Below are 13347 nucleotides of genomic sequence, written 5' to 3' on the forward strand. Positions count from 1 at the left end.
AATTTTCTCCAACATATATAGCTATTTTGATGTAAATATTTTAATATTGACTTAATAAGTTGCAATATTTTCATGTCTACTCAGAAGTGAGCCCCACTGACTTTAGTGATATTTATTTCCAAGTAAATACTGTAATCCTCTATCCAATTACTTGGAAATAAATCCTTTTTAATTAAATGGCACCTATTTCTGAAAAGGCAGACAGTAAACCTTTCACTGTAAATCAATATTTACTGCCAGTAGTTGTATATTATTGTTGTTGTTATTGGTGGGTTTTTATCAAGTTTTAGTTTTGGGTTAACCAGCCAGATTTGTTATAGCAAGGAGGACAGTCACATAAATTGATTAAAAAATAAATAAATAAAATGTTCTGTTTTTTCAGAATGTTTTAAACATTACTTAGCCTTTTTTTTTTGCCTTTGAATCGGTTTTGACTAGTGTTTCTTAGTATCATTTTCAGAAGTGGATTGCAATTGCCTTCTTATTAGGAATGAGAAAGAGTGACTGGTCCAAAGTCACTCACTGGCTTTGTGCCTAAGGAAGGATTAGAACTTCTGGTTGCCTGGTTTCTAGCCCAATATATTTCACCACTATATTAGGCAACATGCCATATACATACAGTGATAAAGATGCTCTTAGGAGGTTATGCCTTAAGCTACAGACTCTGCTCTCCTGACTATTATAGCATATTTCCTTTTGTATCTGCTCTCTGTAGTAATCCTATGAAAGTATTAATATTTTAAGCCATTTACATACTGTCTTCATATGTTTAAATCCCTGTGATGTTTCACATATAAGCATTGATAGCTATCAACACATGTAAATATGTCTAGCAATAGCAGCAATAGCAGTTAGACTTATATACCGCTTCATAGGGCTTTCAGCCCTCTCTAAGCGGTTTACAGAGTCAGCATATCGCCCTCACCACCGTCCAGGCCTTCCGCACAGCCCTCAAGATCTGGCTAGCCCGTCAGGCCTGGGGATAAGTTTTTACTTTCGCCCCGCCCGAATGTCGAGTGAATGTTGTGTTTTACTGTTTAATTTATTCTCGTTCACACTTCTTTTTGTATTTGTCCTACACTCCCTTTCCCCTTTTATTGTAAGCCGCCCTGAGTCCCCTCAGGGAAAAGGGCAGCCTATAAATGTATAATAAATACCTAAATACCTAAATACCTAAATACCCCACAGTCTGGGTCCTCATTTCACCCACCTCGGAAGGATGGAAGGCTGAGTCAACCTTGAGCCGGTGAGATTTGAACCGCTGAACTGCAGATAACAGTCAGCTGAAGTGGCCTGCAGTCCTGCACCCTAACCACTGCGCCACCTCGGCTCCTAACCAACACGATAGACTGAAGTAGAATAGTAATTTTAACCATCTCAGAATACAATGAGATAAAATTATACTATTAGATTTAAATGACAAAATAAGCAAGAAAAACCCATTCTCTGTAACTGACACTGTTATCCTACTGTGTGTACTAAATGAGATGGAATTATTAAGGGACAAGCTTGAAAAATCCTATCAGTTTGGTGTGTCAGAATACCCTAATGTTCAATTGCCATTCACTCTGCCTATGGCTAAGGAATCAGGGAATGAGGCAGGGATTGAATTAAAATGCTAGCATGAAAAATAGCCAATGTTGTCAAGTGATATCAAGTACATTTTTATGATTCTATTGAATTTTGGAAACTGTAACCATGGCTCTAGCATCATACAAGGCAACATAAAAAAGTCTTCATTAATAACCAGGGCTGTATAATCATTATGATTTGAAAGCAGAGGTGGGTTTCTGTTGGTTCACCCCAGATTAGGCAAACTGGTAGCTACGGTGGGAGGCTCTGCCCACTCGCCTGTCCGCTTCTGCGCACACGCAGAAGCATTGTAAGTGCACACACGAGTGAACCAGTAGTAAAATAAATTGAACCCCATCACTGTTTAAAAGATGTTTATTACTGATCTATTTACATGTGCATATATACTCTATCACACATGAAGGGAATACCGTATTTTTCAGAGTATAAAATGCACCTTTTTCCCTCAAAAAAGAGGCTGAAAATCTGGGTGTGTCATACACTGAATCAGCATTTTTTGCCTCCCGAAACACCGCCCGTTCAACAAAATGGCCGTGCATAGCTTGTAGGAGGCTTTCAGAATGCGCTTGGGGGCTGTGGAGGGCAGAAATGAGCAAAAAATGCCCCCCCAGCCCCCAGCAGCACTCTATAAGCCTCTATAAGGCTATGTATGCAATTTTTTAAAACAAAAAACGGGCTGGGTTTTTGCTCGTTTTTGCCCCCCTCCCGGAGCACTCTGCAAGCCTACCCTCCAAGGTTACTCATGCCTTTTTTTAAAAAAATAACAGGCCCGTTTTCATGAGTGCAAAAACTTTTTTTCCTTTTCTAAAGCTCTTTAATTGAGTGATGAGAATTAGATTGATCAAGTGCTTTGCCGGCAGAAACAAAGTCTTAGGTGCTGCAGATTACCAGCGTTTTCCTTCTCCAGCAATGGATAAATACACCTAGAAACATCTACCTACTTACCTACTTTCTCTCTCTCTCCCTACCTGCCTACTGTATTTCTCTCTCTCTCTTCCTCTCCCTCTGCGCATGCGTGAGAATGGGAATGGCCGCCGAGCTCCAACGCTCCGGTTATTGAAAAATAATAGCGATAAATTCCAGACGACCAGGACCCCGAACATGACAACGGAGGGGTCCTTGCAAGTGATCAACATCCAGGCTTCCCGGGGAGGTAATTATTTGAGGAGGGAGCTGCCTTTAGGTGGCTCCTGGACGGTGTTACCTCCCCTGGTGATCTTTCGTTCGAACAGCTGGGCGGCGGCGGTGGAGGCGTTGCGGCGGCGGCTTCGGCCCCGCTGCCTCAGGAGGCTGCCCCGCTACCCTGGGAGGCTTGATTCGTGCCTTGAAGTGCCTGTTTGGATTGGGGGACTGACTCTCTACCCTCACCGCAACCCAGGTGCTTTGCACTACGGTCCTATTGACTGCTCCCTTTCGAACAGCTGGGCGGCGGCGGTGGCGGCGTTGTACGAATGGCGGTGGCTTTGGCCCCGCTGTCTCAAGAGGCTGCCCCGCTACCCTGGGAGGCTTGATTTGTGCCCTGAACAGAGGGCAGGGAGCTGTATGGAAGTGCCTGCTTGGACTGGAGGACTAGCTCTTTACCCCCACCGCAACTTTGTTGCTTTGTACTGCGGCCCTGCTGATTGCTTTCTTTCCCCTTGGCACGGCATCCCCTTTGTGTTCTGCCGCTGCTTTCACTGGGCTCTGCAACGTTTTATTTATCATCTATCCACCTGGACTGTGATCCCAGGATTTCAACGACAAGCTCTTTGTTGTGTTGGGTACCACCTGTTGCTGCTGCTGCCTCAGGAGGGCCACGTTAGGCAAAATTGTCCACCGGATCATCTTGCATTGGACACCATTGCTCCGGAAAGGCAGCATATGTGGACCTCTGACTCCCTCCAGTGGCCATTACCGACACTTCCTCCATCTTTTGGCTGGTTTCATTATTTTTACCATCTTTACCATCTTTACCACCTTTTTAATTACCACCTACCCACCCCTCCTATAATTACATCTATAATTACATCTGTTGGGCTTCTTCACGTACGAACTAACTGTATCCATCTGGTTAACACTACCCCTCATCGTCCCAGGGCAACCATCTTAATTACCCAGACTCTGCCTCTACTGACATTATTGACAAATCGGACTTTAACATCTTTGACGATTTCTCTCAGTCGCCTGGACTTTTGGGATCTTCCCAACTACATAAGAAGGGAAGAAAGGCTACTTCCCCTTCTAGATATACTCTTTTACAAGATCTACGCACACTGCGCAAACTTTTAAATGGTATGGTGAGTGCATGTGATTGTATGTGTGAATTGGATGATCCCACTTTTATTACCCTATGATTCTTGTATTTTTATGTGTTTTTAATTATTACGTGGGGACTGCTTGAGTGTATAAATGAGTGTGCTTGATTCGGAGGACCTGCCGGGAATTGCGGGGGCTATGGGGGTGGTTGAGGGGACTAAAGACACGGGAGAGGGTCGGGGTATTGCGGTCGTGACAGGGAGGGGCAGATACGGCGGGGACTCTAGGGCAGGCCATTACCGGGGAAGGAGGGTTCGCTACATCACAGAGATCCCTCCTTCCGGCCCTAGGAGCCCCACTCCAAGACCAGATGGCGCAAGTAATCAGGACCCTGGTCTCAGGCTGTTGTCGCTAAATGCCAGGTCTGTTGTACATAAAGCACCTCTCGTCCGGGACTTAATTTTAGACGAGAGGGCAGACCTGGCATGTATTACTGAGACCTGGCTGGGCCCAGAGGGAGGAGTCCCCCTTGTAGAACTGTGCCCAGAAGGATTTCAGGTGCTACATCAGCCGAGAGCCCAGGGAAGGGGTGGGGGTGTGGCCGTTGTTATCCGGGAGTCGTTAGTTCCTCGTAGGGTCCCTGCTCCGGAGATTGTCGGGTGTGAGTCTTTGCTGTTAAAGTTGGACCTCAAGGGTCAAGTGGGTTTGCTGCTAACGTACCTGCCTCCCAACAGCGTTGCAGCAGCCCTCCCCTCGCTCCTCGAGTCAGTAGCCGAGCTGGCAATTGAGTTCCCTAGGCTGATGGTCCTGGGGGACTTTAATTTGCCGTCGCTCGGTGAAAACTCTGATGGGGCGCAGGAGTTCATGGCTTCCATGACAGCCATGGGCTTGACTCAAGTAATCCGAGGCCCAACCCATTCAGCGGGACACACGCTTGACCTCGTATTTCTCTCGGAGCAGTGGATGTGTGATCTTGGTCTGAGGGGGAGTGACATCATACCCCCGTCGTGGTCAGACCATTACCTACTGAGGCTCGACTTCCGGAGGCCAAACCCCCACTGTAGGGAGGAGGAACCGACCAGATGGTTCCGCCCCAGGCGTCTTATGGAGCCAGTAAGGTTCCAGACAGAGCTTGGGGTTATTCCTGATACCCTCGCCCACAGTCCGGCAGAAACTCTGGCTGCTGCGTGGCACTCGGCAGCGTCAGAGGCCCTCGACCGGATTGCGCCACTGCGGCCCCTCCGAGGCGGCGGATCCCGGAGACCCCCTTGGTTCACCGAGGAACTCCGGGAGATGAAGCGCCGGAGGAGATGCCTAGAGCACCGTTGGAGGTCCGACAAGTCCGCACCGAACCGAGCAATGGTAACCACCTGCACCAGGGAATATACTAGGGCACTTAGGGCAGCTAAAAGATCACACATAGCCTCCCTGGTCGCATCCGCTGAGTCCCGCCCAGCCGCCCTGTTTAGGATAACCCGCTCCCTATTGAACAAAAGGGAGGCGGGGGAACCCTTGCAGGGCAGAGCTGAAGAATATGCCCAATTCTTAGCGGACAAAATTGCTCGGTTTCGGACGGACTTGGACTCCACACCCGCAGTTCCAGCCGAGACCCAGGGGGACCAAGTTCAACAGCTCTGGGTTGAGTTTCAGGAGGTTATCCCCGGGGATGTGGACAAGGCCATGAGAGCTGTGAGTTCCTCCACCTGTGCCCTGGATCCGTGTCCCTCATGGCTGGTTTCTAACTGCAGTGAGGTGACACGAGGCTGGATCCAGGCGGTTGTAACCGCCTCTCTTCGGGAGGGGAACTTCCCCGCCGCACTGAAGGCGGCGGTGGTGAGACCCCTCCTGAAGAAGCCATCCCTAGATCCAGCTGTCCTTAACAACTACCGCCCGGTCTCCAACCTCCCCTTTCTGGGGAAGGTTGTTGAGAAGGTGGTGGCCTTCCAGCTCCAACGGTCCTTGGAGGAAGCAGACTACCTAGACCCCTTCCAGTCAGGCTTCAGACCCGGTTACAGCACTGAAACCGCCTTGGTCGCATTGATGGATGATCTTTGGAGAGCCAGAGATGAAGGACACCCCTCCATCCTGGTCCTCCTTGACCTTTCAGCGGCTTTCGATACCATCGACCATGGTATCCTTCTGCGAAGACTGCGGGAGGTGGGAGTGGGAGGCACCGTGTTACGGTGGTTCTCCTCCTACCTCTCGGACAGGTCGCAGTCGGTGTTAGTGGGAGGGCAGAGATCGTCCCCAAGGCCCCTGAAATATGGGGTGCCGCAGGGTTCGGTCTTATCCCCCCTACTATTTAACATTTACATGAAACCGCTGGGAGAGATCATCCGTAGGCACGGGATTAGATACCATCAATACGCGGACGATACTCAATTGTATCTGTCCGCCCCGTGCCAAATCAATGAAGCGGTTGACGTAATGGACCGGGGGCTTGAAGCCGTCATGGACTGGATGAGGATTAACAAGCTTGTGCTCAACCCAGAAAAGACCGAGTGGCTGTTGTGTTTTCCTCCCAAAAATTTGGCCATTAATCCAACACTCAGGCTGGGGGGTCAAATTTTACACCCCTCAGAGAGGGTTCGCAACTTGGGAGTCCTCCTGGACTCACAGCTGTCATTCGACCATCATATAGCGGCTGTGACCAGGGGGGCATTCGCCCAGGTACGCCTGGTGCGCCAGTTGCGACCCTACCTGAACCGGGAGGCCCTCACAACAGTCACTCGGGCCCTCGTGATTTCTAGGCTGGAATACTGCAACGTGCTCTACATGGGGCTGCCCTTGAGGAGCATCCGGCGACTTCAGCTAGTGCAGAACGCAGCCGCGCGAGTGATCGCGGGTGCACCCCGATTCACCCGCATTACACCTATCCTCCGCGAGCTGCGCTGGCTACCTGTCGATCTCCGGATGCGCTTCAAGGTGCTATTGATCACCCATAAAGCCCTACATGGCAGTGGATCTGGATACTTGAGAGACCGCCTTCTGCCAATTACCTCCCTACGACCTATAAGATCTCATAGGTTAGGCCTCCTCCGCATTCCATCGGCCAGCCAATGTCGGCTGGCAACCACAAGGAGGAGGGCCTTCTCAGCAGCGGCCCCGACCCTTTGGAACGAGCTCCCCGTAGAGATTCGTACCCTCTCCACCGTCCAGGCCTTCCGCACAGCCTTGAAGAACTGGCTCACCCGTCAGGCCTGGGGATAAGGACCATTACCCCGCCCGAATGTTGTATGCATGTTGCTTATTATTTTATTATGTGTTGTCGTCTTAGTGCTGTATTCCCCCCTCCCTGGTTTTCTGTGAGCCGCCCTGAGTCCCCTCAGGGAAAAGGGCGGCCTACAAATAAAATCAATTCAATTCAATTCAATTCAATTCTCCCTACCAACTTACCTACTCTCTCTCTCTCCCTACCTATCTACTATATTTTTTCTCTTTCTCTTTCCCTCTTTCTATCCCTCTACCTACCTACTTACACACTCTTCCCCCCAGCCTACCTACTGTATTTCCCCTCCCTCTCTCTCTCTCTTTCTCTATCCCTTTATCCACCTACCTTCCTACTGTATGTCTCTCTCTTTCTCTCCCTCTCTATGCTTCTATCTACTTACTTACTTTTTTTATTTGCCTCTTCAAAATCTTGGTGTGTCTTATACTCCAAAAAATATGGATATACTTGGTTGTGCCCTGATCTACTTGCTTTCCACTGGGTAGGGAGAAGATTTAAATTGTCATAAATGCTGGAAATATTCTCATGCATCATAATCTTATATTATTGCAAGGGAAAAAAGAAAAAGAAAAACAAACAAAAAATATTATCCACATTCAAATAAAATAAGTAGTTTAAATCTATATAACCACAGATTCACTCCTAAAGGACCAGTACAATTTCTAAATCCTGGAGATTAATGAGAGATTTCCATAGTCTCTCTTAGGCTTGCTAAAAGTAATATGGGCATTGATCTTTTGCTGTGAAATGAGACATTATGGGGATGAATTAGACATAGCTTTGGATAAGGGACTCCAGCAAGCTTTAAGTGAAGCCTTTAGTTGTTGTGCCTGATGTTGGCTGAGATAATTTGTTCCATGCTGAAACTTATAGTAAGATTTATATAGTTCTGGGTTTCAAAAATTGTTGGAACCTACTCTGTGGGTGTGGCCTTCTTTGTGGGAGTGGCTTGCCACCCATGTAAGCAGATGGGAGTGGCTTGCTGCCCATGTGACCGGATGGGAGTGGCTTGCTGCCCATGTGACTAGATGGGAGTGGCTTGCCACCCATGTGAACAGATGGGAGCAGTCTGCCACTCATGTGACCTGGTGGGAGTGGCCAAGACGATGTCACTGAATTCTTTGCCCCAATGGATGAACTACAATAAGATTAAAATAACTACAAAAACAATAAAAGAGCTACTTACAGATGGAAGATAACTGTTCTTGCCAGTCTTCAGTATCATGGATGAATGGACTGCACAAAGAAGAAACACAGAAAGCAAGACTTTAATTGCATGCACTGCATTGAGATGAAACCAGCACACAAAATAATAGAAAAGGAAAATTAGTCCTTTTTTGCATCTTCTGCACCACCACCTCACCACCTTGCTCCAATAACCTGCACAAAGGAGAGACACAGAAAGCAACACTTTAATTGCTGGCACTTCACTATCTCAAGGAGGAACACAACACAGAGCACATCACACCCAGCAATAAAGACAGCTACTTACAGAGGAAGCATCGCTGGCTTGCCGGTCTTCTGAACACCACCTTATTAGATTTAGGTTTAGGTTTATTGGCTTTACTTTGCTCAAACAACCTGCACAAAGGAGAGACACAGAAAGCAACACTTTAATTGCTGGCACTTCACTATCTCAAGGAGGAACACAACAGAGACCAAACCACACCCAGCAATAAAGACAGCTACTTACAGAGGAACCATCGCTGGCTTGCCGGTCTTCTGCACACCACCTTCTTTCTTTACTTTGCTCAGAAAACCTGCACAAAGGAAAGACACAGAAAGCAAGACTTTAATTGCTGGCACTTACACCTTACATAAGAATAACACAATGAAAGAGATACACTCAAGTACTTTACTTGTGTTATTGCTTTTCTGGTTGTTGATATCTCCATACTGTTTTTAGGCTTCCAGATTCCTCTGTTGCAGCTTTCCTCGTCTTTACCTGTGGATCATCAGCCGTGTGGTAGTGCACTCTGAGCCAAACCTTCACTGTAGGAATTGGGTCCCATCTCTCAACAGGTATGCCAACAACACTTATCACCATCAGATTACTGATGTTTGGAACAATTAGGCATGTTCTTTGCTCTGAACATATGAGGTTCATTTTTGAGAACCCCCTTTCCGCCTCTGCTGAACTAACAGCAATTGTCCTGACAATATCTCTAGCTTTTCTGACAGGAATTTTGTAGTTATCTGAATTTTTCAGCACATTTTCCAAAAAAATCCCTGTAGTTGTTCAAATCAATTTCATAATTAAAAATACGGCTAAATTCAACCAATGCTTCCTCTGCATCACCCCATTAAATGACTACATCTTTCATGTTCCAGCAATCTGGCTCCAAATAGATGATAAAGTCTAACTTTTATGCTGCTGGCAATAGGCTACCTGTTCTTAGATGGTCGCAATCCATCAGCCTTTTCTTTAAATTGGTGATGATGCTTTGCAAAAATTTTTCACAGGGAAGGGCAACAAATCGTTGGTTTGGAGCTAAATTGATGTTTTGAAAGGCTTGTGTTTTTAGCAATTCCACAAGTTCTTTCTCATATTTGCCCTTTTTCTGTAGTAGCACTTCAAAAGCACCAATTGTTCACAACCTAACTTTTTGGCCACAATGATATTTGTCGCTCTCCCCTGTAGGGCATTTGACAGAACAGAAATCTCACTTAGGATGTCGATAATCAGGGCCAAATCCTGCAAAAAATGTAAACTTTCAAAATGGGAAGCCATGCCTGGGAACCTTTCATTGCCTTGAAAAAACTGATGTAGCGCTGGATAAGCACGCCACACAGCCATGGTTGCCCTTAAACTATAGGCAGCCCATCTTGGTCCCAAAACTCTGCCAATCTTCACAATTTTGATGTCCAATTGCTCGGAGATTTGGAAGAGGTCATTCTTGCTCTTGCAGGATTTGTGGAAAGTGGTGTGCATTTTATCCAGGAAGATCTTGAAGTGGTTGATCTGCTTCACTTCTCTTATTGCATCATCCAGCACAAGTTGCAGGTGGTGGTTCAAGCAGTGCCAGATGATAATGTTTGGGAATTCTTGAGTTATTCTGGCGCTGACTCCAGATTTTCTTCCCAGCATAATGTTGGCACCATCGGAGCAGAAAGTGATCAAATTCTTCCGTAGATATTCGGTGGTAAATCCAACTTTGTGCAAGCTTTCCATTGATGCGGAATATATGGTCTCCGCATCTTGTCTCTGTAATTCCAGAAGCTCAACGAAGATGGTTGCTGGGCATTCTGGATCCTCAACTCTAACAAAAACTATCAGCACTGCTCTCATTGAAAGTGTTGAGGCTTCATCAATTATTAGGCACACCTTTCGATTATTGGCAATAATCCTTGAAAACACGGTGGTCTTGATTTGTTTTGCAATGAATTCAATGATTTTCACTGCAGATCTTTGTGAATGCAAGCCAACTCCCACATCCACTCCAAGTGTATTCAGCAAATTTACTTGCACTTCGATGTCTGAGAATGGATTACATCTCTGCGCCAGATCGTAAATGGTAGAAAATATTGTGCAAGTACTGGACAAATGTTTCTCAGTTGACTTATCCAGGGATTTCGTGAAAGCTTCCTGCTCCTGTTGCTTACTGGTTTCCACACAAATAAGGTGTGCCTTTGACTGAAAATGTTTCCTTAATTTTTTTTCTGAGCGATGCTTGTTGTATATCCTTGCTTTTCCCTGCTAGTGCCACCTGGAAATGTTTCCACTGTTTGGAAACTTGAATACCTTTCTCCAACGGAACATGGGTTTTGTACAGTACTCACAACCCACCTTCTTGTTGGATACTTCCAGTCCATCATACTTGTCCTTGAAGTGTCTGTATTGCTGCAAATTCCAGCAGTCAGGAAGTTGTGGAACTGCAATGGAGTCGATGGACTTGCTGCTTTCTCTGACCTCAACTGGTAGTAGTGGTCATGCTGGAGGTGCTGGTGCAGCTGGTGAGGCTGCTGGTGGTGGTGCGTCTGGCGGTGGTGGTGCATCTGGTGGTGGTGGTGTGTCTGGTGGTGCTGATGTGGCTGGCAGTGCTGGTGTGGCTGGCGGTGCTGGTGCGGCTGGTGGTGCTAGTGCGGTTGGTGGTGCTGGTGCAGTTTGCGGTGCTGGTGGTGCTGGCGGTGCTGGCGGTGCTGGTGACTGCTTTGGATCAGCTGATTCCTCAATTCTTGGTTCTTTGGAGAAGAAAGTGGTCATACTCTGTTGCCTCTTCTTCATTGTGCTAAGTAATACTAACTGCTGCCGAAGAAATAAAACAATATTGGACTCAGTTGTGGTTGTAAGCTGAGGACTCTGTAGTCACTACAGGTAACAGAAGGGACCTCTGCTTTCAACCAACAATGTACAGTCTTTTCAAGAAGGATGAGAAACAGGAAAGATATAAACAAACAGGAAAGATATAGTCTTTCATCCAAGAAGATAGTTCAAGAATTAATGTCATATTCCCAGAGCAATACAGATTTCCTTTTTCTGAAATTTAGTTCTCAGTTCCAAAAAACAGGAATATATGAATTCATATGAAATTATGAATTAGCACTTAGGTCGGTCCAAGTAGCTATTCAGAAGTTAGTGGTTAGAAGCAATCGTAAAGCAAGATATGGAATTAAAACCAGAAATATTTTGTTGGCTATTTGAAAGGGAGTATAATATATATTTAATTTTGCACATGTTAGCAGCTGCTGGAATTGTATTTGCCTAACAGTGGAAAAACAGAGATATGTAAATGAATAAATATTACAATGTGCAGGAATAAATAAATTGACAATTAAAATCAAGAAGGCTTTGAATACTTTTTCACGTGGGATTTGTTTTAGCAATTGCTAACTAATGGAAACAGAAATTAGAAATCCAAAAGTATGAAAGAACGTATGAAAGGTCCCTAAAATGTATAAGGGAATATTACTAGATCATTATTAATGTGTAGATAACTGTGGGACATACACACCCACACAAACTATGACAGGAAAACACCAAAAAATAAGAATCCCCCCCCCAAAAGACGGCAAATGAAACCAGTTTTTTTCCTAACCCTAAGGACAGGAAAGACAAAGTCACTGGAATAAAAACCATCAAGGCATTGTGGGAAATTATAAAGGACAGGTGCTCACAGAACCATCAACCACCTCAGAATTACCTAAACAACGAGGGTAAAACACATTAAATCCTGCAAAGCTGCCTTGCACCAACCTGGCCTGCCCATAGAAAGGCAGCCACTTTGAGACACATAAACCTGGTCTGAACACTTAAAAACAACATATTGCATCACAAAGAAAACATGTGCAAAAAGGAATAACATTTCTTGTAGTAAATATATTTTATAAACAATTAAAAATAAATTTCCCCCAAAAATAATTTAAAAAGATATTCTATAAATAAAAGAAATCCTTAAAAACCATTGTTAAGTATTCCACCAGCAATAATTTACACTGTAGCAATTTTAAGGTATTGTACCAGCCATAGTATACTGTAACCATTATTCCAATGCATCAGAAATAATTTATACTGTAATTATTTTAAGGTATTGTACCAGCCATAGTATACTGTAACCATTATTCCAATGCACCAGCAATAATTTATACTGTAACCATTTCAAACTATTCCACACACAATAATTTAAAATGAAACCATTAAAAATATTCCATACACAATAAATTACAATAAAACTATTTTAAAAAATTCTATGCACAATACATTTCAAAGTATTGAGTACAGAATTTTTAAAAATGGTTTATTTTAATTTATTTTGGATAGAATCTTTTTTTAAATAGTCTGACAATTTAAAAAAAGAATCCACACACAATAAATAGAAGTAAACCATTTTAAAATATTATACACTCAATACTTTTAAGTAAAACTATTTTTAAAAATTATGTGCGTTAAATAAAATATTATTTTAAAATACATTAAAAAAATAAAAGAAAAAAACCCGGGACACTTACCAGCAGGCAGAATCAGCAGCACTCCGATGCGATGGATGGATCCTCGTCACGATGGATGGAAGCAACAGGGAGCAGGCAGGCAGAGAGGCATCAGGAACAGGTAAGACCCTGGACTGGAGGGACAAGGCTAGGGTCACTAAGCAGGTTGCCTGGCAGGCTCAGCCAGCCAGGCGAGGCTGGAGAGGGGCAGCTAGGCTGCCTTTGCCACCAGCCTGCAGCTTGCGAAAGCTAGGCCGCCGCTGCCCCCCCCCAGCTGCATGGCATATGCCAGTCCACGGCTTTCTCTAGGGAAGGATTGAAGTCCTTCCCTCGCGAAAGCTAGGCCGCTACCGCCGCTACCGCCG

This window comes from Thamnophis elegans, chromosome 11, assembly GCF_009769535.1.
Source record: "Thamnophis elegans isolate rThaEle1 chromosome 11, rThaEle1.pri, whole genome shotgun sequence".
In the NCBI taxonomy this organism is placed as follows: Eukaryota; Metazoa; Chordata; class Lepidosauria; order Squamata; family Colubridae; genus Thamnophis; species Thamnophis elegans.